Genomic DNA, 23,481 nt, shown 5'->3' with positions numbered 1-23,481 from the left:
AGGGGGGACCCATCACCATCTGTCACAGGACCAGAGTGCTCCGGCACAGGACGATGGCTGGATGGAAGGCAGCTTTTTCTCCGACCAAATCTCGTTTTTTCCCTGAGAATGAGTCAAACACACAATGCAGGGACAAGCAAAAAGAACGTAGTGTTTTTCCCATTGCTGGGTGTTGAGTCATTACCAGAAGTTGGTACCTAGGTCATTTGCAAGAAATATCCCTATTTCCATCTGGGACGATTAACTTCAGACAAAGTTTCCATTAACACTTAAACCAAAAAGCGTTTTCCGAGTAGCGAGTGCACCTCCGCTGCACACGACTCGGCCACTCTCGGTCTATGTCTCCGAGGGCACAGAGCCTCTGTGCTTCCTGATGGGGACATGAAATGCCGCGTTCCCCAGAGGCCTTTACCCTGGGGCTAGCTCAGAAACTGAACTGAACGTTCCTAATGTCTGGTGCCAGATCATGGCTCACACGTTCCCGGTGAACGAACGGCAGGAAGGCTTCTGACCGAGGCAGCGGCCGCGGGACGCACAGCTGGTACACAGCTGGGGTCCATGCACACCTGTGCTGGGTCCCGCCCCCTCTCTGTTCACAAGTCTCTCCCCCTGGTGATGAAGAAGCAGGTGCCTCTTTCTTGTTATGACTGGGGCTGTGTCCCCCCAAATTCCCATCTTGACATCCTAACCCCCGGAACATCAGAATGTGACCTCGTTTGGATAGAGCATTGTGAAAAGGGGTGATTTGGGTAAAATGAGGGCCTTGGAGTGGCCTCTAGCTCATAGGGCTGGAGTCCCTCTAGGAAGATCAGGCCAGGACGCAGACACGCACAGAGGGACAGCCCTGTGGGGACACCGGGAGGGAGGCCACAGGAGGAACGGGTTCCACCCACACTTGGATCCCGGACCTCCAGCCTCCATGCCCAGGAGAAATAGATTTTATGGTTTAAACTGCTGTCCGGTTTGTGATACTTTGTTATGGCTACCAGAGTGGACGGAGACACTGGGGGCATCTGTCCCTTCGGCATCCAACCATTGTCATGCCTTTATTAAAGTCGTTGGTTAAGAAAGGAAAAAAAAAAAAAAAGGAGCACATGCGGGTGGGCCCAGAGACAGGTTTTGGGCCCCATCCCTGGAGACCAGCAGACCCACAGACAGTGTCCCCCCGAGTGGGTCCTCCCGGCCTCTCCCTGGCTCCTGTCCCGGCGTGTGCGTCTGGTGCATGGCCAACCACAGCCTTCCCTCTCTCAGAGAAGAGAAAACGTGGGCACCACGTCCCCTCGCAAGAGTAAGAGCGCCTGAGGACACGTGAACCCTGCACTCTGCATCCCTAAATCTCAGGCAGGTCCTGGGACAGCCGTTAGGGGAGAGAGGACCGGCTGCAGTGAGTTCTCATCACGGCATAGGGGCTGGCGGAGTCCCCGGAGACCCGCTCTCCGACGGCAGCCCCGGGGGGGACGGGGAGCCGTCCGGCTCTCGGGACACAGACCTCCAGTCCCCGTTCTCGGCGCGGCATCCCCCTCAGCCGTGGCGTCTCTGAGCCTTCCCTGGCTGGCTTTGATGAATTTGTTTGTTTTTACATTTGTTTAGGGATGATAAGCTTCTCCTTTATGCCCTTTCGTCTGATTTCCTGAGTTATTTTTAACCCTGGATTACAGTCTTGGAAATTCCTTGGGAAATAACTTAGGAAAACTGGCCCCGGTTACTTCTATTTAGAATTCTACCGACGGCAGTAACCCCACAATTGTGCTTGAAAATGCATTGTACGACGAGAAATATTCCGTGTGACACGGTTTGTCGAGGAATGCAGCCCGCCGTGACTCTCTGCGGTTTCTCTTTGGTCTCCACATTGCTCGGCGGGGTTCCTCGCTCTCCCCCACAGCAGCTGGAAAGTGTCAGGACATCGTTTTACTCAAGAAAGTCGTTTTGTAATGTCAGGAATCCCCAGACGTCCTGCGTCTGCACACGGGACAAGCTCGGCCCCCAGATCCCGAGTCCCCACCATTCCTGGTCCCTGGCTGACTACGTGGGGTCCAGAAGGTTGACTGGGGTCCAAATGAGCAGGAAAGGAGACAAACGGGGGCAGGAAGGAGCATGGCAGTGAGGGGGTGTCTGCTAGGCTCCCGGGGATCTCAGTGAAGAGACAGAGGGCCGCGGTGAGAGCATAGGAGGAGACAGAACAGGAGGTGAGCACGGAGAGATGGGGAGAGGTGAGGCTATGCTGTGCTCAAGGGACGGCCCATTGGGAGTGACCTTGAGAGGACAGTAGAAACCAAATCTAAGAAACGGGCCCCAGTGACCATCCATCTGGGCCGAGACAGAATACCACAGCTGGACGGCATGTCACCAGCAGGGCTGGACTCCCCACCACTCTGGAGGCTGGAGATGGGAGACCGGGAGCCGGCAGATTTGGGACTGCCTTTCTGCCACCAACCCCCTCAAGGGGCTCCCCCCTCGTGACCTCATCGCCTCCAAGACCCACCCCCAACCACCACCTTGGGGTTCAGACTCCCACACACAGTTTGGGGGACACAAACAGTCCGTCTATGGCCGCAACCTAGAGAGAATGCCCAGTGTGGAAAGGAAGACAGCCACAGCCAGAAATCTGCGGACAGCGCCGTTGGTGGGGCCCACAGAGGGGCCAGGGAGGAAGGAGGAGGACTGAGAAGAACCAGAATTCCCCATGCGGAAGCACGCCAGCATTTCCTAGAGGAAAGGGGGTCACTGGGGAGTCACATGTGACAAAGATGAGAAGACATGGGAAAACCAAAAAGGCCCAGTCACCCCCCACTTGCGAGGCTGTGGGGCTGGGCACGGGCCTCACTTTGCTGGGGACCCAGGAGCGAGTGGCCGAGAAGAAGCAGTGCACGTTGGCTACGCTCTCAGGGACTGGGGGGTGGATGTTGAGGTGGGAGCAGGTTGGAAATCCGGGGTCCCAGTGCAGGGAGGCTATAGCAAGCAGGGAGAACTCCATGTCTCTGCGTACCTGGGTCCAGGCCTCGGGACAAGCGTCCACCCCAGGACGTGAGCGAGGGCCCGCCCGGCCAACGCCAACACCAGCCAGCCCGGGGGCCCCACCACCGGGTTCCCAGGACAAGTCCCCACCCGGATGCTGGGGTGCATTAGAGCCGCGGTCAACCAGAATTCAGACACAAACCGTGCAGTGCCCCACGTCCGTTATCATCACTTAAAAGTCCAGAGCCGAGGAAGTATTTCTCACCGGGGTATTTTCAATGCCAAAGAACCGTAATATTTTTATGACAAACTATGAAAAGAGAACCTTGGTATTTTTAATGTCCAATCTTGGAAGGAAAACCGTGGTATTTTTAAGCCAAAATCTGAAGGATTTTCTCACTGTGTTCTGTGCCAAGGAAGAGGGTCTGGGCAGCTAAGCCCACCTCAGCTTGGGACGAAAGCATGTCTGCTATCAGTGCTATAGTCCTGATAACAGCTACTTTCTTCGACTTACCAGCAAGAAGAGTAGCAGAACACTCCATGCCTGCTTGAGACCTCCTAATTAGTCATTATTAAGAATAATTATTTCCATATATTTGGCAGTATGTGTGTTTGTATGTTACGTGTCTTTGTAAGATTTTGAAACTCCAGATTACATTATCTGTGATGTAATAAATCCATTAAATTACTCAAAATCCCAACACCAGGGAAATGTGCTTTCAACATCATGTATATTACTTTCCTGATGTTGATGCAAAAAAAAAAAAAAAAAGGTGAAAACAGAAAGCGAAGAGATTTCTATACAACATTATTTCAGAGATGAGCAGCATTTTGTCGCTGGGGGAAGCCACACTTGCTCTAACGACAGCCTGCTGTTGGAGATTAGGTGGGACCCAGCTGGGTTACTGTCTTCAGCCAAACCACATTGAGAAAAATGTGTATCACATTTATCACATTAATGTGTATCACATTATCGCATGCGTATGTGTATCACATCTGTGCACTATTTCATCAAATCTCCTTTTTTAATTTTTTTAAAGATTTTATTTATTTATTTGGAGAGAGGGAGAGAGGCAGTGAGCACAAGCAGGGGGAGGGGCAGAGGGAGAGGGAGAAGCAGACTCTCCACTAAGCAAGGAGCCCAATGTGGGACTGGATCCCAGGACTCTGGGATCGTGACCTGAGCCAAAGGCAGACGCTTCACCAACTGAGCCCCCCAGATGTCCCTCATCAAATCTATTAATAAATGAGGCTGCTCCAAGGGATTGGCCAATCAGCTAATAAATCCTACTTGTAAGTACAGCTCCTAGATGATATTGTCAATTTCCAGATAGAGACATTTCCAGCTGCCCAGCATCTGCGAGACAAAACAGAAATGTGAGATGAATATCTTCCCCATCAGCAGCCCAGAGTCCGAGGGGAGGCCTTTGACATCTGCTCCTGACTTTGGTGGGATTTTTTTTTTTCAATGATTTTATTTATTTATTTGACAGAGAGAGACAGATCACAAGTAGGCAGAGAGGCAGAGAGAGAGGAAGGGAAGCAGGCTCCCTCCTGAGCAGAGAGCCCAACGTGGGGCTCGATCCCAGGACCCTGAGATCATGACCTGAGCCGAAGGCAGAGGCTTCACCCACTGAGCCCCCCAGGCGCCCTTTGGTGGGATTACTGTTTCTCGTCCTTCATCACAAGCTCTATTTGCAAATCATGGCCACAGAACACAGACTTCTGTAGAAGAAACCATCAACTCACTGGCCACCCCTGGTCCCATTTCCTAGCACGGGGGGCAGTTACCAGTGACTCGCACTCATTCCAAACAGCCTCATGTCCACATTGCCGCACAGCCACGGCAGGGAGGAAACAATAAGGAAACAGTCAGGAGGCTGTCCTCTCTCTGAGGGGCAGAACTGGGGTCTGGTCACGCTGCTGATCATTGCAATCAGCAAGTAACATGGGGCGAGACAGATCCCGTGTTTCCCATCGCCCCGGGGAACAGGAAGACGGGCCAAGTAGGAATGGTGAAGAGGCTGGTCGTCTGCCTAGAGAGGAGACACGGTTCCTGGATGGGTCAGGAAGTCCTGAGCCTGCAGGTGGGACAGGCGTTCAGGGGAGGGGGGCCGCCGCCTCCTCCTACCCGGGCCAACAGCATTCGGATGGAGGTGTTATTAGGGCTGTGTGAGTTCATCTACGCGCAACACCCCCAACCCAAAACCCAGGAAGGAAAGACCAGCTGTCAGGTGCCTGCAAAGTCTGGGGCCCATCACCTTCCCAGACCCACACATGCACCCAGACGGGCCCTCCCAGCGTGTATCCAGTGGGATTTCGTTTTGGAGAATCATAGATATTAAAACCAAGAGCTCTGGAGGGCCTGTGTGGTTGTCATTAAGCCGCTGCCTTCGGCTCAGGTCATGATATCAGGGTCCTGGGATCGAGCCCCACATCCGGATCTCTGCTCAGCGGGGAGCCTGCTTCCCTCTCTCCTACTCCCCCTGCTTGTGTTCCATCTCTCAGAGTGTGTCTCTCTCTGTCAAGTAAATAAATAAAATCTTTATAAACAAACAAACAAAAAACTAAGAGCTCAACAAAGCCTATCCAGTTAAACATTTCTATTTTTTAACCACAAAGACAGCTAACCTGTCCAGAACAAAGACCATATGCTTAGGGACGGACAGATCTTGAATCCAGGCCTCCCACGTGCCCCCCCCCTTTTAATCTTCTTAAAGTCTGGGTATAATTCTGCTTCACAGGCCATGCTGCGTTTTCATTTCTTTTTTAAAGCCCTGGGATGTTCTGAGATGACAGAGCAGGGAAAACATCTTCAAGTGTAGTCGCAAAGTCGTAACACTGTTGCGAGCATCAGCTGGGCCACCCCCAAGCCCCACGCGGCAGGGGCGCCCACGTGAGAACGAGTACACGGGAAGCACAGTCGGCTGCAGGAAAGGACACAGGGATACCAGGGGCTGCACTCCCCACCTGCCGCGAGCAGGAGTGTGGTCCGGGAGCCCTGCTGTTGAGACGCCCGTGTAGGCGGCATCCGGCAGGAAAAAGACCAACGTCCACAGAAGCAACCTCAGGGATGGCAGAATTTCCCTTCCGGAATGGAGAAGCTCTCGTCCAGGTTGTGTAAAACGGTTCATTAAGTCTATGGCCTGCAGGGCGCCTGGGTGGCTCAGTCAGTAAAGCATCTGCCTTTGGCTCAGGTCACGATCTCAGGGTCCTGGGATCAGGCCCTGCATCAGGCTCTCTGCTCAGCGGGGAGCCTGCTTCTCCGTCTGCCTCTGCCTGCTGCTCTGCCTACTTGTGATCTCTATTTCTCTGCCAGGACTCCCAGTGTCCAGGTGCCCAAGTGCCATGTGGGAGCTGTGGGCACAGAACTGCGGGGCCACACCTCTGTGTGGGACCAGGGACAGGCAGGCCAGGGACCCATGCCAGCCCCTGCTCCATGAGATCTGACCGGCCATGTCAACGCGCTCAGCCTGGGAAGAACCCATAACTTACCCTTCGGAGAGTTTCTCCAAGCAGTGGGCACACAGCCAGGCTCCAGGCGGTCAGCGTGGCTCACCGAGCAAAGGATGTGCGGGAGCACCAGGACCCCCGCAACTCTCGGAAATGGAGTCCTGGACCGGCGTGACCCCTCTGCCTGACAACTGCTAGTCCAGGGCAGCACAGCCCGATCACGTGGTCTCTCCTGGGCACAGACTCTCAGCCCCGCACCCTGGCCTTGCCCTGTGTCCTTAGCATCTCACACACACCTCGACAACAGAAATAATCATAAAGGGAAACTTGAAAACATTGTTTTGATCTAAATTATTTCCCTTTGTCCAGAACCTCCTCGGCTTTTCGTTCCATTAGGTGCAGGTCACGCCGGGCATTTTGAGGTTCTCATCGTCTACAGAAAGAAAGGGCAGCCAGCCTCCCGGAGTCGGGGCGATCCGCACAAGTACGGTGGAATAACAACCGCTGTCGTCACGGAAGCATAGCCCACTCCTGCTGTTTCTTTCGTCACCCCTTTTGACGCTCGATGAGAAGGTAATACATTTTTTCTGCAAGGAAGCATTCTTACAGCAGAGCACAGGACACAGAAGAGGCAATTCTCAAAAGTCAACAAGTAAGGGCTGCCTCTCCCTGCCCTCCAGAAGAGCGAGCATTCCCCAAGCTGTGGGAGGAAGAAAGACATGAGCCGGCCCTGGCAGCTGGGTTATCTTGGCATTCCTGACACGGGCGCTGGGGCTGGGATGAGAAACAGCAAGCTGGGCAGGCCTAGGGGTCCAAGGACAGCAGCCCTAGCCTGGCCATGGAGCCAGCCACTCAGGAGTGCCAGGGACAACCTCAAAGAATGTCTTAGAGCTGCAGATGCTTCACACACGCAGATTCCAGTCTGCTCCGAGTCAGCATGGGATTGGAAAGAATCCCAGCCAGGTCCAGGAGGTCGGAAGCGAAGATGAGCCAAGGCTGTCAAAGACAGGGTCGTGGCTGTGCATTGGTGAGGAAGGAATGGGCCAAATCGGACGGCCTCAGTGACCACTGACCCACATAGCCACTAGTAGAATCACAGATCCCTAGGCTGAGGGACCCTGAGTTGTCAACATTGTTTCAGAAACTCAAGGACTCTAAGTAGAAATTGTGTTCAAGGTAGAGGTCTTGCACACCAGACTTTGCAGGATGATGCTCTCACATCCAGCAGAAGCAGACAGGTCTCTCCAAGCATCGGGATAGCAGACGGGCAGTTCGGTCTTTGACTGTGTTCATAAGCACACTGCTGCGAAAAAGCAAGGCACAGAGAACGGGGCAAGGCTGGGTTGGGAGAGCAGACGCTGGGCAAACGTGGGCTCCTGATCCCTTGCCCTGATGGTTCTCCAGTGCTTCTTCAACTTTCCATCTGACACCAGCAGGCACAACTAGAGCGCTCCCATCTCTTCGCTCACCAGGGTTTCGACGGACTCAAAGAACCAGGGGCAGGTCAACGTGGTCCCAGTAATGTAACAGTGGGTTACAGGCTACTTACCTCGGGTCTCACCACCCAGACGTCATGGCGGCCTCCTAAGAAGAGAATGACAAAGCATGATAAAGGCAAGAGAAAACACTTGCTTTGTTCTGTTTTTCAGAGAGAGAAGGAGGAGTGGGGGAGGGGCAGAGGGAGGGAATCTTAAGCAGGTTCCATGCTCAGCACAGAGTCCAATGTGGGGCTCGATCTGAAGACCCCGAGATCATGACCTGAGCAGAAATCAAGAGCCGGACGCTTACCCAACAGAGCCATCCGGGCGCCCCAGAGAAAACCCTAAGAAGAGACGACACCGTGGACTCAGACTCAGGTAGGACCGGGATCTGAGAATGATGGACAGGGAGCAGGGTATAGCTGTGAGGGACACATTAAGGCTCTCATGGGAAAGTAGAGAAGTTGCAACAGATGAGTAACAGAAGTGGAGAGATGGAAAATTTAAAAAAGAACAAGAGGCAATTACTAAAAATCAAAGACACTGTAACAAATTAAGAATGCTTTTGATGGGCTCCTCAGGACCATGGGCACAGCCAAAACTTGGTGATCTTGAAGATAGCCCCGTGGAAATTTCCTAAACAGAACTGTGAACAGGAAAACAAACAAACAAACAAATAAACCCAGAACATTCAGGAACTGTGGGACAATTTTCAAAAAGGTATGACATGTGCATGACTGAGATACCAGAAGGAGAAAGAAGGAGACATGGACCAGAAGACAACTTGAAGGAATGAGGACAGAGAATTTACCCAAAATTAATGACACGCTGCCAACCCCAGATCAGGGACACTCCAAGGGCCGTAAGCAGGACAAATACCAAAGAGCCTACAACATTTCCTGTTCAAACTGCAGAAAACTAAAGACAGAGAGAAATTCTTCAAAGAAACCCGTGGGGGACAGCTTTGTCACAGAGGAGCAAGGAGAAGAGTTTCAGGGGTCTCCATTCCAGAAGTCATGTCAACAAGAGGAGGATAAAGTAAAATGGTTAAACAAATTAAAAGGGAAAGACATCAACCTATAGAATGCAAGGTTGGTGAGATCATCTTTCCAAAGACCCGCAGAAAAAAGACAAATGAGGAATGGGACATGCTGTTTTGCGGGGTACTCGGTGCAGAATCTGAAATGCACGCGTTTCCTCTTTGACAACCAGAAGGAGGGGCCATGCAAAGGTGGGACCTGGCTTCTCTGAGCCCACGGCTGTGGTCCATGCAACGGTGCCAATCGCAGCCCCCCCACGCCTGCCTTACTGTGCTAACGTGGCACAGGCGGGGAGTCTGACCAGACAGAAGGCAGCCTGGTGATGTTTCCAGGAACAATCCGCTTACTTGGGGCTGTTGAAGGAGAAGGGAGTCAAGCATGGCCGCTGAGTGCATATGAATGGCCTTTGATGAACCCTCCCCTGTCAGTGATGGGCCTCGAAGGACATGTTATTTTCCCCTCAGATTAGGTGGGTCTTCCTTGGAACCCAGGGCGGTGAAGTGATGTGCTTCCCCTTGGCCTTGCCTGCTGCCCTTCAGAGGTCACAGCTAAAAACCCAAGGGTTGCACGGCGCTCCAGCCACGATGACGCTGTCAGTCCTAGCAGCGGACAGGCGAGCTGCCCGCCTGTGCCAGGCTGTCTGCTGTCTGCCGGCCTCCTCCTGGTGGCCGGTGGACAGGCGCCCTCACCTCAGGCACACACCCCTGGTTTGGGTGGGCTCCTGGATGCCTCTCAGCCTTACTCTTGAGCGAAGTGACCCAGATGGTGCCAGGTAGGTCAAATATAGGTTGACATTTAAGAGGAAACTCATTATCCTAAAACAGGAACACAAATACGCATGACAAGTTAGCCAAATAGATGTTATACCGGAGTTCTTCATACTAGACGAAGATCAGGAATGCTCCCTTGCCCCCCAAAGGAGATAGCTTATTTTTTTTAAGATTTTATTTATTTGAAAAAGAGAGAACATGAGAGAAAGAGATCACAAGCAGGTCGGGAGGTGGGCAGAGGTGGAAGCAGGCTCCCCGCTGAGCAGGGAGCCCGATGCGGGACTCGATCCCAGGACCCTAAGATCATGACCTGAGCCGAAGGCAGAGGCTTAACCCACTGAGTTTCCCAGATGCCCAAAAAAGAGATAGTTTAAAGTAGAATTGTAACATAACCAAAATGGACTCACACAGCCTCGTCACGTTGGTCTGTGAAGGAAGACTTTAGTAGCCCCAAAATCCCTGAGGACACACGTGAGTCCCTGCTGTGTCCCCAGGCCTCTGGGGCATGGCTCCTCCCACCTTTCTGGTGCCTTCCATCCCCTTCTCTGCCGTGGATCCCTCTCGCTACCCTCCACTGCCTCGCTCCCCCACACACCCTGCTTAGGAAGGATCTCGAGCTGTGATCACCCTTTATGGACCCGGGTCCCTCCCGCAGCCCTGAGTTTGGGAATCGTGCAGCGTACGCCTTCACTAGGCTGCCTTAACCGAGGGCCGCAGATGGGGTGGCCCAGACAAAGGATGCTCACGATCTTGGGGTTCTTGAATCCGGAAATCGGGAACCAGACAGGGCCACGCTCCCTGAGGCAGGCACCACGGAGAGGAAAGTTCCAGGCCTCTCTCCTGGGCTTGTGCCTGGTCCCCAGCCCCTGGGTTGCTTCATATCACCTTCCTCTCAAGGATTTTATAAAGACGAGCAATCGTATTGGATTAGGGCCTGCCTGATGACGTCTTAGCTCCACCACGAGTCTGCTACTCTGTGTTAGACCCAGTGACGGTTGAGATGACGTGTAACTTTGCAGACACAAAACTACCCCGTCATGCACGACAGAGATGGGTCGTTTTAGGGAGGCTCTGGAATCAAAGCTGGTAGAGCCCCGAAGTTCCCATCAGAAATCCCTGTCTGCACACCGCCTCTGGGTCAGCCTGGCGCTGGCCGCACGTCCCAGCTGGGCATGCCACGGAGACTCGGGGAGATGGTGTGGGGGGCTCTGTTGGTGGGATGCCTCTGCCCAGATGCACACGACTGCCTGCTGCACACACACAGCATCGTGAAACAGGACCGATTACGTCCATTTCGCTGGGTGGGACACCAGGGCCCCAGGGGAAGCAGCCTTCCAGCCCCCGGAATGAAGGGCTGGGCACAGACGGGTCCAGGAGGCCAAGCCTATGCCCTCTGCCGGGAGAGGCCCACCGACCCCTGACAAGGTGTGCACGCGAGTGAGGACAGGCCCGGGGTGCCCTCCTGTCCTGGCAGCCTGCCGGGAAGGTCCACGCCGGACACAGGCCAGTGCTCTGGACGCCGGCAGACCCCTGGCCCAGCCGCTGAGCCATGGGGCCGCAGAGTGAGCTGCCCCTGTCCTGAGGGACAGCTTCATCCCGGGAGGAAAGCAAGTCAAGGGCACAAGACAAGGCACATGCCTGTGGGAGACCAACACAACCGGGGCGTCGTGAGTCACGACAGTAGCTGGGAGCAAGGAAACGGTCCAGGAAGCAGGAGATAGAACATTCTGGAACCTGGCAGCTGCATCCCTGCATGAGAAGCAAAGCACAAGGAAGAAAATCCCTGCATAGAGGCCTCATCTTGCTGGTTGAAAGGAACCCTCGCTGGGGTCCCGGTGTCCTGCAGGACAACCAGGCACAGCCACAATTAAGTGAAGGGGAGAGGCGTGGACGCCAGGGGCCAGTGCGTCACGTGGGTTTGGACAACGTTAGTTAAGAAGTCAGCACTGGCACCAGCGGCTGACCCCCGAGAGGGAGGGCGTCTGATCGCGGTGACTTCTGCTGTTTCTTTTTGGGGATGTTGGGAGTCAGAGAGAGCCCCTTTTGGGGTTGGGGACATCCCGGCGGATGGGACCCCCGTCTCCCCATGCGGAAGCCGAGCTGGCTGGTCATTGCTGGCCCAGAGCCGAGCAGCCCTGCTGAAGTGGGCCGGCTGTCGACACCTCCTCGGAGCAGACCTGGCCAGAACCCGCCCACCGAGCCAGGTCTGTGTGCAGGAGGGGTGCCCCCCGCCCACCGGGTGTAGACCCCAGGACATATAAACTCCGTGGGGAGAAACGGAAGAGGAGAATGGAGCAGCCTGCCCCCACCGGGGAAGTCAGCATTTCCCTGTGGATTTTGTAGAACGACAAACTCTGTCAAGACAGTGGGTCTTGGGCTGGAGGCCTCTGTGTCCCCAGAGCCAGAACGCAGGCAGCCCAGAGCCGGTGGAGAGAGGAGAGGGGGGAGGGGTGTCCAGGACAGGACACCCCATCCACAGGGGAGCCCATGGTGGCCTTTCAGCTTCTCCTCCTCCAGCGATGAGAACCAGCAGAAAGCTACCTGTCCCCCCACCCCCACCCCTTCATGCCTGTGAGCTAGTCAAGCTGTCACGGGAACTGAGGCCACAGTGCCTTTGTATATCCTAGGAAAACGGCAAGCTACAAATCCAGGGGGAACCAGGCGAGGCCAAGCCTGGGAGAGCCTTAGTTCAATTTTCCTGACACGCTGACATCCGAGACCATCGTGCTCGTGTTGCAGAAACTGAGGGGAAAAGGCACGTCTGAGCTCCAGAAAGACAGCATCTCCTCCTCCTGAGACAACAGGGACAACAGCTCGCATTTCCTCACTCGGGTCTTCTGCCTTCTCTTTGTCGGGAGCGGCGGGGCCGCCCCGCGATTCACGGTCAGAGACCGCCATCTGCTGGAACAGAAAACAACCCAGACCAGGCTACTTCGGGGCAGCCTGAGATACAGAAGGCTCAGCCGCTAGCTGGGACCCGGCAGAGAGTTCTGGAAGCACTAGAGCTGCCCGCGGAGTGGCCCCACCGTGAGCAGGTATCAGAATGCATCTCTAAGCTCTCCCCTGACAGTGCGTGCCGGAGGGACGCACGCCCAGGGGACGCCCAGCATGGCCCAGGAATGACAGAGGACTTGTGACAGGCACACAGCCTGGGCATGGCCTGTCCAAATTCCAGCCCCTCCCTGGGGTCCTGGAGCAGCCGAACCCCCAGACAAGGGCAGAGACCCCATCCCACCGCCCCCACCCCATCTTCCTGCCCACCGCAGGACACACAGCCTACAGTCCTCAGGGGACCTCGGGCTCCCCCAGCTCCTGCTGCCCACACTCCCACTCACGGGACATGGAGATCCTAAGGACTCCACCGACTTCGTGGCTGAGGACAAGGAAAGCACCATGGCCCCACCATCACCCACCACCCTTCTTCGCCAAAAAAACTGTCCCTGGTGCCGACAGACATGAGCCGTGTAGGTGACAGGGGCTCGGGCGTACACTTCCCGTCTGTTCGCAAGAGCAGGGCTTGGGGAATGTGTTCTGCCAAGGCCAGTGGTCCACGGAGGCCCCGGTCCCTGCGGCCACACCAGAGGCCAGCAGTGCGGCAGGATGCAGCCTCCCATGGTCCCCAGCGCACGGCACAGCCAGGTTCTCAGAAAACCGTCCCCACCCCCTGTCCTCACCCGCTGGTTCTGTGTGACCGAAAAACAAACCAACAGCGGGCATAAAACGGGCCTGTGGTCCCGTGGGACGGCTCAGGGCAGGTGGGTCCTGGCTACGGCAGAGGGCGTGGTCTGGGCATCCCGAGATGGACATCGGCCACGGGTGCCCGTCTTCACGTTGGTTAGCGCACCCAAGGGTCCGTCAGCCTCGTCCCACCAGTGAGGAGACTAAGGCTCAGCGAGGGGATGGCACAGGACACGGAGCACCTGTGTGTCTGTCTGTCCTGGCGTGTCCGTGGATCTGAGCCCCTCCTCCCGTCTACAACCTTCCTGAGGTCATGGCAGCCTGCGGGCCTTCTTCACGGCCGTCACACATGGCCCGGAGCTGCCTCCAGCCTGCCAGACCCTTTCTGCGGGAACCAGCTCAGCTCTCCCTCTCACCTCCCTCAGTCTCTGTCTCTCTGCCTCTCTCCCATGTCTCTCTCTCTCCCTATCTGTCTCTCCTTCTCTGTCCCTCTCCCTTTGTCTCTCTGTTTCTCTATCTCTCCCTCCCTGTCTCTCTCTCTCCATCTTTCTGTTTCTCCCTCCCTATATCTCTGTCTCTCCCCCTCTGGCTCCCTGTTTCTCTGTCTCTCTCTGTGGCTGTCCTTCCCCAAAGGCTGCTTCTCAGTCCCTCAGCCCTTGGCCAAGGGGCAGCCGGGAACAGCAGGGCCAACGCAACATCTTCAATCCCAGCCGTTCTGGATGGGAAGGGCACCACCACTGTCGAGCCCATGGGTGGTTTGGGAACATGAATTTGGCACATGTTAAAATCTGTCACCCATGGACGAGCCCTTACTGAGGACGCATTCAGGGAGAACATCATAAGGCCGGCCCTGCAGGTGCTGGGATGAGACCCGAGGAGGGACAGGACTGGCCTTGTGCTTAGTTTTCTGTCTGCTGGGGCCTGTGCGCCCCTGTGTGCCCCAAGCCAAGCAGGCACACCGGAGTCCTGCTCGGAAGGGGGCCATAACCGTCATAACCCGGGGTCCCCGGGCAGGTCACCACGAGACTCAGGACAGGGCTGGAGTGGGTTGAGGCCACCGGGGTCTCCCGGGGCATCCTGCCCAGGCTGGGAGGGGGACTTCTTCCACCTGCCCAACTTGTAGCACATCGACGGCTCTGGGGTAGGGGCTCGGAGATGCGCAGCCTCATGCCGACCGAGGACGCAAACAGAGCATGTGCCCTGAACAGACCAGAGGCCTTGCTCCCCTCCCACCTCCGGGCTTCTGTTGCGGAGAAGATGCGGAGCCCACTCCCAGGGGGCAGCTCGCCTCGGCCCCAGTGCCCTCTGCACTGTTGATCGGCTCCTTCCTACGCCGTCCTGCTGGGCCAGCCGTGGTCTGAGCCAATCTCACCAGCCATGTTGCTCACGGTCTGTCTCCCCCACCGAATGCGCGTCCTGCACACACGAGACTGTTTCATCCACTGTGACGAAACCCAGCACGTCGAGCCTGCACGGGCCCCGGGGCACACAGCCATGCTGCTGGGAACGCACAGGTGCTCCGAGGGGAAGGCTGCGGGGCAAGGACGGGCTCCCGCAGAGTGAATGCCATAAGCAGATGGGCACGGAGTCCTCGGGCAGGACACCTTCAAGAGCAATCCCGGAATCACACGGTCCCACCAGCCGACGCAGGAAGGGGCAGGAACGGCAGTCCCATGGCGGGAAGTCTCAGAAACACCCCATCCGGCGGGCAAAGCGTGTGGCAGAGGAGGGACGGGGAAGGTTCCCGGGGGCGGGAGGTCAGCAGTGGCCGGCTGAGCTGGGCGTGCTGAGGGGCCCGAGCGCAACGTGGCTGTCGGCAGACACGCGAGCCACGGCCACGGCTTCCAGGACCCAGGATGGTGGTGTTGGCCAGGAGGCGCCCACGGAGGCCTGGCGCTCTGCACGGGGGACTCACGGGACCACTTCTATTCGCCATGACCGCTGGTGTCCTCAACAAGCACGGATGCTTACACACTGCTCCCGGGTGAGGCCGCAGCTCCCACTTCCAGAGCGGAAAGAGGAAGACAGTAGGGGTCCGTCATGACATCTGCGCCGCATGGGACTCCCCAGCTGACCGTCCCCCGAGCAGGAGGAGGAAGCAAGACCCAGCACCCAGTGCAGGAGGGTCTCTGGGCCGAGCCCTGCTTTGTCACACACACAGACAGACAGACGGACCACCTTCCTCAGGGCCCCGTCTGCCGTTTCTTACTTAGCATTTGCGCTGCGCCCTTGCGTTTGGCACTTCCAGCCTGGGAATGATTTCTGCCACAAGGCGGGGAGCTGGGGCCTTCCGGAGAGCTGCCCGCACCTGACGCCCTCCACCGCATCCCCGGTCCACCGCCATCCTGTCTGGAAGTCTCATCGAAGTGGCGGCGACCTGCCACTCCGTGCGGGTTCTGGGAAGGCCACCTGGTGAGGGAAGGAAGCCCAGGACATAAATCCTACGGACGGACAGACAAGCAGCAGCAGCCCAGGTCCCACTGAGGAACGCAGGGGCAGGCCCACCCCACCCACCCAAGCAGGTGCACTTATGGGGACTTTGGAAGGCCTCGGGCTCTTCCCACCAGGCGTACCCAGGCCAAGGAGAAGCCCCCTGGGACCTGTTGTCGGGCCTCGAGAACAGCGGTCGCCGTGCCCCCTGGCTGGCGTGAAACCCCTCACTTTGTTCATGAACCGACTGCCCGTTTCTGAGCTGGACGACTGTGCTCAGCGCCTCGTTTGTCTTCCGTCACCGTCGACGCTCCCCTCCGGCACGGGGCCTTCCAGACCGGGTCTCAGAAGCGAGCGCTGACCCCTGTCCCCCAGCTCTGACTCCCCCAGGCCTCACTGCATCTCTGGGGCGTGTGCCACGAGTTCTGGCCCACGGAGAGGCCCCGGAGCTCAGGCATAGTTTACAACGTGACCAGGTTTCCCAGGGGCTTGCCTCGGTGACGCTGGGACAAACAAGATGGGGACACTCAGCACAGACACTGCAGACAATGGGGGGAAAGGGTGGGCAGACCGGCTGCGTTTCTTCGTCTTCCAGGACCTTCCACACTCACCCTGCCGCATCCTGCACGTGGCCCCCGGAGACAGACCTCTGTGCAGAGAAGAAGGGCCCGGGCCCAGCTGCAGGGACCACGCAGACTGCGCACCTGGTCCTCCCCCACCACAGCCTCCTGCAGGGACTGCCATGGGTGGTTCCAGAAGGAGACGCCACAGCCCCATCCTTGAGCATGACTGAGCCCTGAGCCGAGGACGTCACGCTGGGAGCAGCTTGCCCTGGAGACCAGAGGTTTGTGGGTAAATGAGGGCAGGACGCAGCCTCCAGCAGCAGGAACACGCCCCACCACGGGCTCCCGGCCCCGTACTGTGCCCTAGACCTCTCCCCTTGCACGGGCCTCAGGGAAACACTCCCCTCGAGAACCATCTCAGACGTCGCTGGGCCTTCAGCTGGGCTCTCCTCTCTGCTCAGACGTCCCATCCAGCAAACCTCACGGTCCCTGGCCCCCAAGAGCAGGAGCTGCCCCCTCCCCGAAGACCGCTGCCCCTCGGGACTGCACACGTGTGCATGCAGAGAAGGTGCTGGGTCCCGAAAGGAACGGCCACATGCACAAAGTGCAGGAGTGGACTGACTTGGCCACCTCGGAATCCCCGGGGCCACGCAAATCGTCACCGACTCCGGGACACGCGGTCCACCCTGGGCTCAGCAAACAAGGTGACTGTGTGCAGATCACCCCTGGAGGAACACCGATCCGGAGGCCCGGCTCTGGACTCAACGGCCCCCTGTTCAAGGCCTGACCCTCCGGCCTCATCAGGCCATGAGGCGGGCACATCCCAGGGCCTCCAGCACGCGCCTCCTGGACCCTACAAAGCCTCTCCGCACCTCGACCTTGTTCTCCTGCTTCTCCATCCCGACCCCCAGGGGAGGGGTCAGCCGAACCCCCCAGCAGGCCCCGGGTCAGCCGTACAGCACTCAAGGTGACCGCGCTGCGCTCATGTCTCAGGAAAGCATCTGCCATTCATTGTTCCTCCGCGGGCTCCAGAGAAGAGCAGTGATCCTAAAAGCTCATAAAGCAACTGGCAGGACAAGCAGAAAGATGGAAACTAAAACATCTGTGGTGTGCGCAGTGCAGGCCGGCGCTTCCACGCTGACCCTTCCTTCCAGAAGCAAGAGGGCGCCTGGCCTAAGACGGGGTTCCCGTCCGTGAGCAACACACACCACGGTGTCTCCACAGGTACAGAGGGAGGAGAGAGGACAGACATGGAGACCGGGAGACAGAGAGATGGGAGCCCGACTCAGAGACAGACAGAGACCGGGAGAAGGAAAGACGGGAACTGAGAGAGGAGACAGCATGGGGCTGGCAGGACCGAGGGCCCATGTTATCGGGCTCATCTTTTTGGGCACCCAAATCCCACTCTTGATTTCTGGCAGAAGCGTCAGTGACAGGGGTGAGGGCTGACACCCCACTCTCCCGCCCCCTCTCTCCCCCAGGAGCTCGCACCGGGCCTGGATTCCTGCCGGCGCTGTGAATTCCGTCCCTCAGTCCATGCCTCCCTCCCTGAGGCCCTCCCGGGGCCTCAGTCCATCCCGGGCCTCCTGACGCCGGGACCCCTGGCCAGCGGGGAGCCCGCAGCCCCTCACCCTGTGCCGTCCGCAGCTCCTGTCCCCAGCGGCAGGACCGTCCACGTCCTCTCTGCAGCCCGACATCTTGCCCTCGGACTGGGCACAGCATCCCCTGTCATGCCCGGGCCCTGAATTTCAGGCGGGAGGGTAATCCTACGACGGACACGGGAGGGGGAAATTTCGTCCTACTGAGCTGACCTTGGCCTCCAGTTCGTTGTCAGTTTAATGCCACTGCTCCTGAATGGGGAAGATCTGACATCAACCTCACACACGGCGCTTTTGGAATCTGGGACATCACACTGGGCTTAGGGTTTTGTCCCCACCGGCATGCTGAGCCCCTGACCCGAGGGCCAGTCTGCCCAACACAGATGCCACTGCTGTGATTAGAAGAGCCCCACTGGATCACGACGCCTTTGCACAGGCTTCTAGATGGTTCTCCTTCCCATGGATCCGTGTTCCCTCAGGTTCCTAGAGTCCTGCAAGCCCATACAAGACAGGTGGGAAACAGACGCCCACCCGCAGGCCTGGCCCCCGGCCTGTGGGCATCCCTGAAATAGGGTGAGTCCCTGAAACAGGACCCCGACCCAGGTGGACACATCTGTTCTGGCCCGCGGGTCCCTCACACTCACCCGGATAATTGGGAGTGCAGCATGACGCTGGCCCCCGCAGCCGCAGGACCGAGGGATTAGCCATGCCCTGACAGGTGCCAGCGCCAGCCCCACCATGGGGCCAGCAGGCCTCCCCGCAGCAGCGGGGAAGGAAAGGTCGAGAAGGACGGAGGGTGCCCCTCGGATAGGGACAGCAGGCCCACCGCTCGCCAGGACCCCCGCCGCCCTCTCGGCTCCGCTCACATTTCACGGGGGAGGAACCGCGTCACAGTCTCTGCGAAAGGATGGGGCAGAGTCTCGGCCCCAAGGCAGTGGGCCAGGTGCGTGGCTAAGAGCGACCCCCGCCGGCCACTCACAGCTTAGCAAAGAGAAGGCTGGACCAGGAGCCCGTGCCGAGGTCTGTGAGGGGCAGTGATGTCCAGCAAAGCGCCGTCCCTTCCTGCATGAAGGGCACCGGCCTAGAGATCCGGCGTGGGGGCCTTTCCCACTGGTGGGCTGACAGGCCTGCTTGGGGCTGGCCCCCTTGAGGGCTCCTAAAAGTTCTGAGGCCAGGGTGCCCAGGGTCCCATCCAGAGGCCCAGTCCTTGGACCGCGAGCTGGGAACGCCTTCGCAGCAGAGGTCAAGCATCAGACGTGGCTTGATCCTTCCCCCTCGGCCAGCGTCCTGCCTTCTGTCGCCCAGAACCTTAAGAGAATTGGATTTCTCATCCCAACGGCACCACAAGGTAGAGTAGAGAACCGGCAAAGCCCCCAGGGGTCCGTGCACGGAGCTGAAATCTGTCCTACTACTTTGTGACTGAAGGACGTCAACAAATTGACGTGAATTCACGGACTTCAGCAAATAGGTTATGAAATTACTCTCGTGTTTGGACAGTGAGAAGAGGTGAGCAGCCTAGAAGACCCAGTCTGCATTCTGTCCCCACAGAGTCTACTGTCCCTGAGAGCCAGAGCTCAGCTGTGCGTTCTTGTCACCCACATATGCCGACAGAGGGGGACACGCCTTGGCCACTGATCTTCCAGCTGTCCGGGGGAACAGATGTGGTAAGGCCCCTTTATTCCCCTTTGACCACTGGATGGCCCAGAAGCTTCCTGGGGAAGACGGGAGTGAGCAGGTGTCCTTCCGTGTCTGGCAGATTTCAGGCCCTGAGCCCAGCACCTCGGGGTCGGTGGCCGTGCCCCACAGAGGTCCCCAGCAGATTCCGAGTCCCAGGCCCCAAGGCCAGTCTCCAGGCCACCAGCTGCCCGCGGTTGTCAAGGTTCCAGGCAGGTTTGCACCGAGATGGGCTTTCACTGAGCTTAGCAAGTGAGGAAGGACTGCAGCCCGGGTTCCCTGTTGGCGCTAAAAGCCTAATCTCCGGTGACAGGGCAGGAACAAAGTCTCTGAAAGTGGCCCCACCTGTTGCGCACTCGCTAGAAAACAACTCGGCCTCCCCGTTGCTGTCTGCGTTTGCCGCTGCTCCTTCTGCACAGACGCAGCACGGAGCAGCCTTGGGGCGCACAGATAGGCTCACAGATAGGGCGCACGGATAGGATAGGTGCACAGATAGGCGAATGGATAGGGCACATGGATAGGCGCACAGATAGGGTGCACAGATACGGTTGCCTGAACGCCATCCACGTTCCTTCCAGTCTTCCATGCCGGACACCCAGAGCTGAGAGGATGGAGGTAACCCCGTATTCCAGTCTGCCTCTGCGTGACATCTGGGGGCCCACATCACCTCCGTCCAGCTCGAGCCCCCAGGGACCAGAGGACGTTCGGTTGGAAAGCTCGGCTACAGCACGCAGGTGCACCTGAAGACACAGAGTGGGGGCGGCAACGTGCTGGCCGTGCTTCTGTTCTCCGTGCGGAGAGCGTGCAGCTGTGGCCTTTCGTGGGTCCTGGGGTGCTAAAAATAAGACAATGGTGGTTTCCCATGGTTTTACTGGGAGGTAACAGCCGAATACCCCGGCATGAGACAAGGCCCCTAAAATAAGCCTGATTCAAAACGGAAAGCTCTCCCAGGGGTCTCCTGGGCGGCACGTGCCAGTTTGCACACAGAGATGCACCGACACGAGTCTGTTCAGGGCTCTGTGGCTTTGAGACCCCAAACGGGTGACTTCCCTGGCCAGACATGCAACACCCTGGGTTCCTGTACTGGTCAGGGAGATGTGCACTCTTCAGCTCTCCTGCTGTCAGGGATCCTCAGCCACGAGGCAACAGCGACAGGCAGAGCTCCGACCCGAGAAGACGTCTCTGGCCTCCCGGGGCAGGCAGGAGGACAATGCCCGTCAGCAGAGCTGGGGAAAGAGCGCAGCGGCCAGGGCAGGGAAGTAGCCCGGCAAGTCCGCTGGGGTTTGGAGCTGAAGACGGCACATCCCGGGCTCAGACTCTGACCCAGACCCGCGACTGCTGGAGGTGCAGGTGTGCTGAGGGCTCGGCGCCTTACTGCGCTTTATTTTGCACACCTGAGCCCGTGTCAGTGGGTCCCCAAGCTCCGGTCTCAGCACTGGCATAAGACGGACCTTCTGGGGACAGATGGTCATAAGGATGGAGGCAGAAATGCACACGGAGAGATGGCAGGCCGTTGCTAATTTAGGATTCACTCAAGGGCACCTGGGTTCTTCAGCCGGTTAAGCCTCTGACTCTTGGTCTCAGCTCAGTTCTTGATCTCAGGGTCGTGAGTTCAGGCCCCACGCTGGGCTCCACGCTGGGCTCCACGCTGGGCGGGGAAACTACTCACACACACACACACAAAAATCATTCGAATAGAGGAAGTCGTTTGCAAAGTGGCCATCATCAAGGCCTGGCTTCCACAATGGGGTGCGAGACTCTGCCACTGCCAGCGACAGGGGTGCCCCGAGCCCCGCGTGGCTCAGAGTTATCAGCAGAGCACGGGATGAGGGCTGGGGCCAAAGCCCTCGGGACGAGGACAGAGCACACACGTGTGTGAGCTTGTCCTCAGAGCAAACACAGCAGCTCCGGAAAGCCGAGTGGCCGTAGGTGGGAACTAAAAGCACCAAAGGCACCTCGAGCCGTAAAATTACAATCCGGATGCTTTCCATGCTCAGAGTGGTACGTCAGCAAGACCAGCAGTTCTCCTCCTGGTGGGGTCCCGAGAGGAATGTCATGGATCCCACGTGTGCCTAGAGGTGGCCCATGATGCAGAGGAGTGGGCTTGCGGCCAGGACCCCGCTGCCACCCCATCAACCCCGCCACGCACTGGTCCACGTCCTGCCAGTTTCACTCCCTGGTGCCAATAAAGTGGGCTTTTCTGCCTCTTTGCCTTTTCACCAGGCCAGTCTGGCGCCTGCTCCCGCGGAAAGGCTCCCCCTCCCTCACTATGTTCCCGGGCTCTCCTGGGCAGCGGCGGTGGCGGGGGGTGGGGTGGGCACAGGGCATAGTTCACATTCCATCCAGCCGAATAAAACGAGGGCGAGCAAAACACAAACCTGAAACGCTACGCTCGCTTTGCGGACACTGGAAGGATCTTCACTGGGCCGGAAATTTCGATTTTAGAGCAAAGTGTCGTCATGGCCTGGGACCTAGTTGGGCAGCTGGTAGGTGATGCTCGTGGAAGCCTCGTGACCACCCAGTGGTGCAGCCAGTCTGCGGACCCCCGAGATCCCGGCTCCCAGCTGTGGGCATGGAAGGTCAGCCCTATGGGGTCTACACGGAGGCCTGCCTCCCACAGTGATTATGATGCTGGACTGGACTCTGTCACATGGCAGAAACCAGCAGCCCTCCGGTTACTCCTGGGCCCGCGGGAAGTGCGGTCAGACCCCCCATTTCCCACGGCACTCTGTCTTCCCACAAAAGCACCAAGTCCCTAGTTCTGTTTTTGTTTCATGCACATTCTCCAGGAATGAGAGAATTTTCCCTAGCTTCTTTCATTTGGAATCGTTTCAGGATAGAAGAAACAGAACCTAACAGAAACCAACGACGTAGGCAAGAGAAGAGTTAGCGTTCCTCGTTACCAGCCTTCCCTGTTCCCCCTCTGATTTTATTTTTAGGCAGGTTTGACATCAAGTCCATAAAAGTGAACCAATCTCGGTGCCGCCCTGAGGATCTTTACACACAGAGACAACCGCGTAGACATCCTCCCAGATGAGGACTCGGAGCAGCACCCAAGAAGCATGCCCCGGGCCGTCCCCAGTCTGTGCCCCGTCCCCGCCTGCACCCGTCCCACCTGGTAACCGTGATTCTAGCGTCCACCACTGCCAGTTGGTTTGGTCTTTTGTGCACCGTGTGTCACTGGGATCACCTTCCTGCCTGCCCTCTTTTTGTCACCGTGAAGCCCGCCAAGAGTCACCCGTGTGTGTGAGCTACATCAGTAGGACAGTTACGTCCCTGAATGCTTACCCGCTCTCCTCTCCTGGACACTCCAGCTGTGTGCAGTTCTATAAAGAAAGCACCCAGTACCATTTACATACCCGGTTATTACCTTTTTTTCTGTTCTTATCGATACCAAGGCCTGGACTTTCCACCCTCTTCCCAAAGAGTATGCTGGAGGCACGACTGTGTCCCTGTGGGACGGCAGAGACTGATGTCGCCCCACAGTACCTATAGGAAGCAGGTGGTGACGGCCGCTGCATGCACCTGTCACCATGCACCTGCCACGCGCACCTGCCACGCATGCCCTGGGAATGGGACAGCATGTAACCTTCCCAGTGACACCCCCACATGCCCCATCTCCCCCGCCATGTTGACTAAACACAGCGCTTCTTAGAAGCTCTCACAGTGAAATGCTGCTTCCAGGACTCGGCCTGAGATCCCAGCTCTGACTTGAGGTCTCTGAGAGCAGGGCGAACACCTAACAGTAATCCTAACCCCACGGCTATCATTTTTCTCCAAAAAGGAAAAGAAGAGGAAACCTTTATTCCTAGCAACAGGAAATGCCTCGAGGGTCAGGCAGG

The sequence above is a fragment of the Enhydra lutris genome, unplaced genomic scaffold (assembly GCF_002288905.1).
Source record: "Enhydra lutris kenyoni isolate GAN:26980312 unplaced genomic scaffold, ASM228890v2 scaffoldscaffold51, whole genome shotgun sequence".
In the NCBI taxonomy this organism is placed as follows: Eukaryota; Metazoa; Chordata; class Mammalia; order Carnivora; family Mustelidae; genus Enhydra; species Enhydra lutris.
This window is presented reverse-complemented; position numbering follows the sequence as displayed.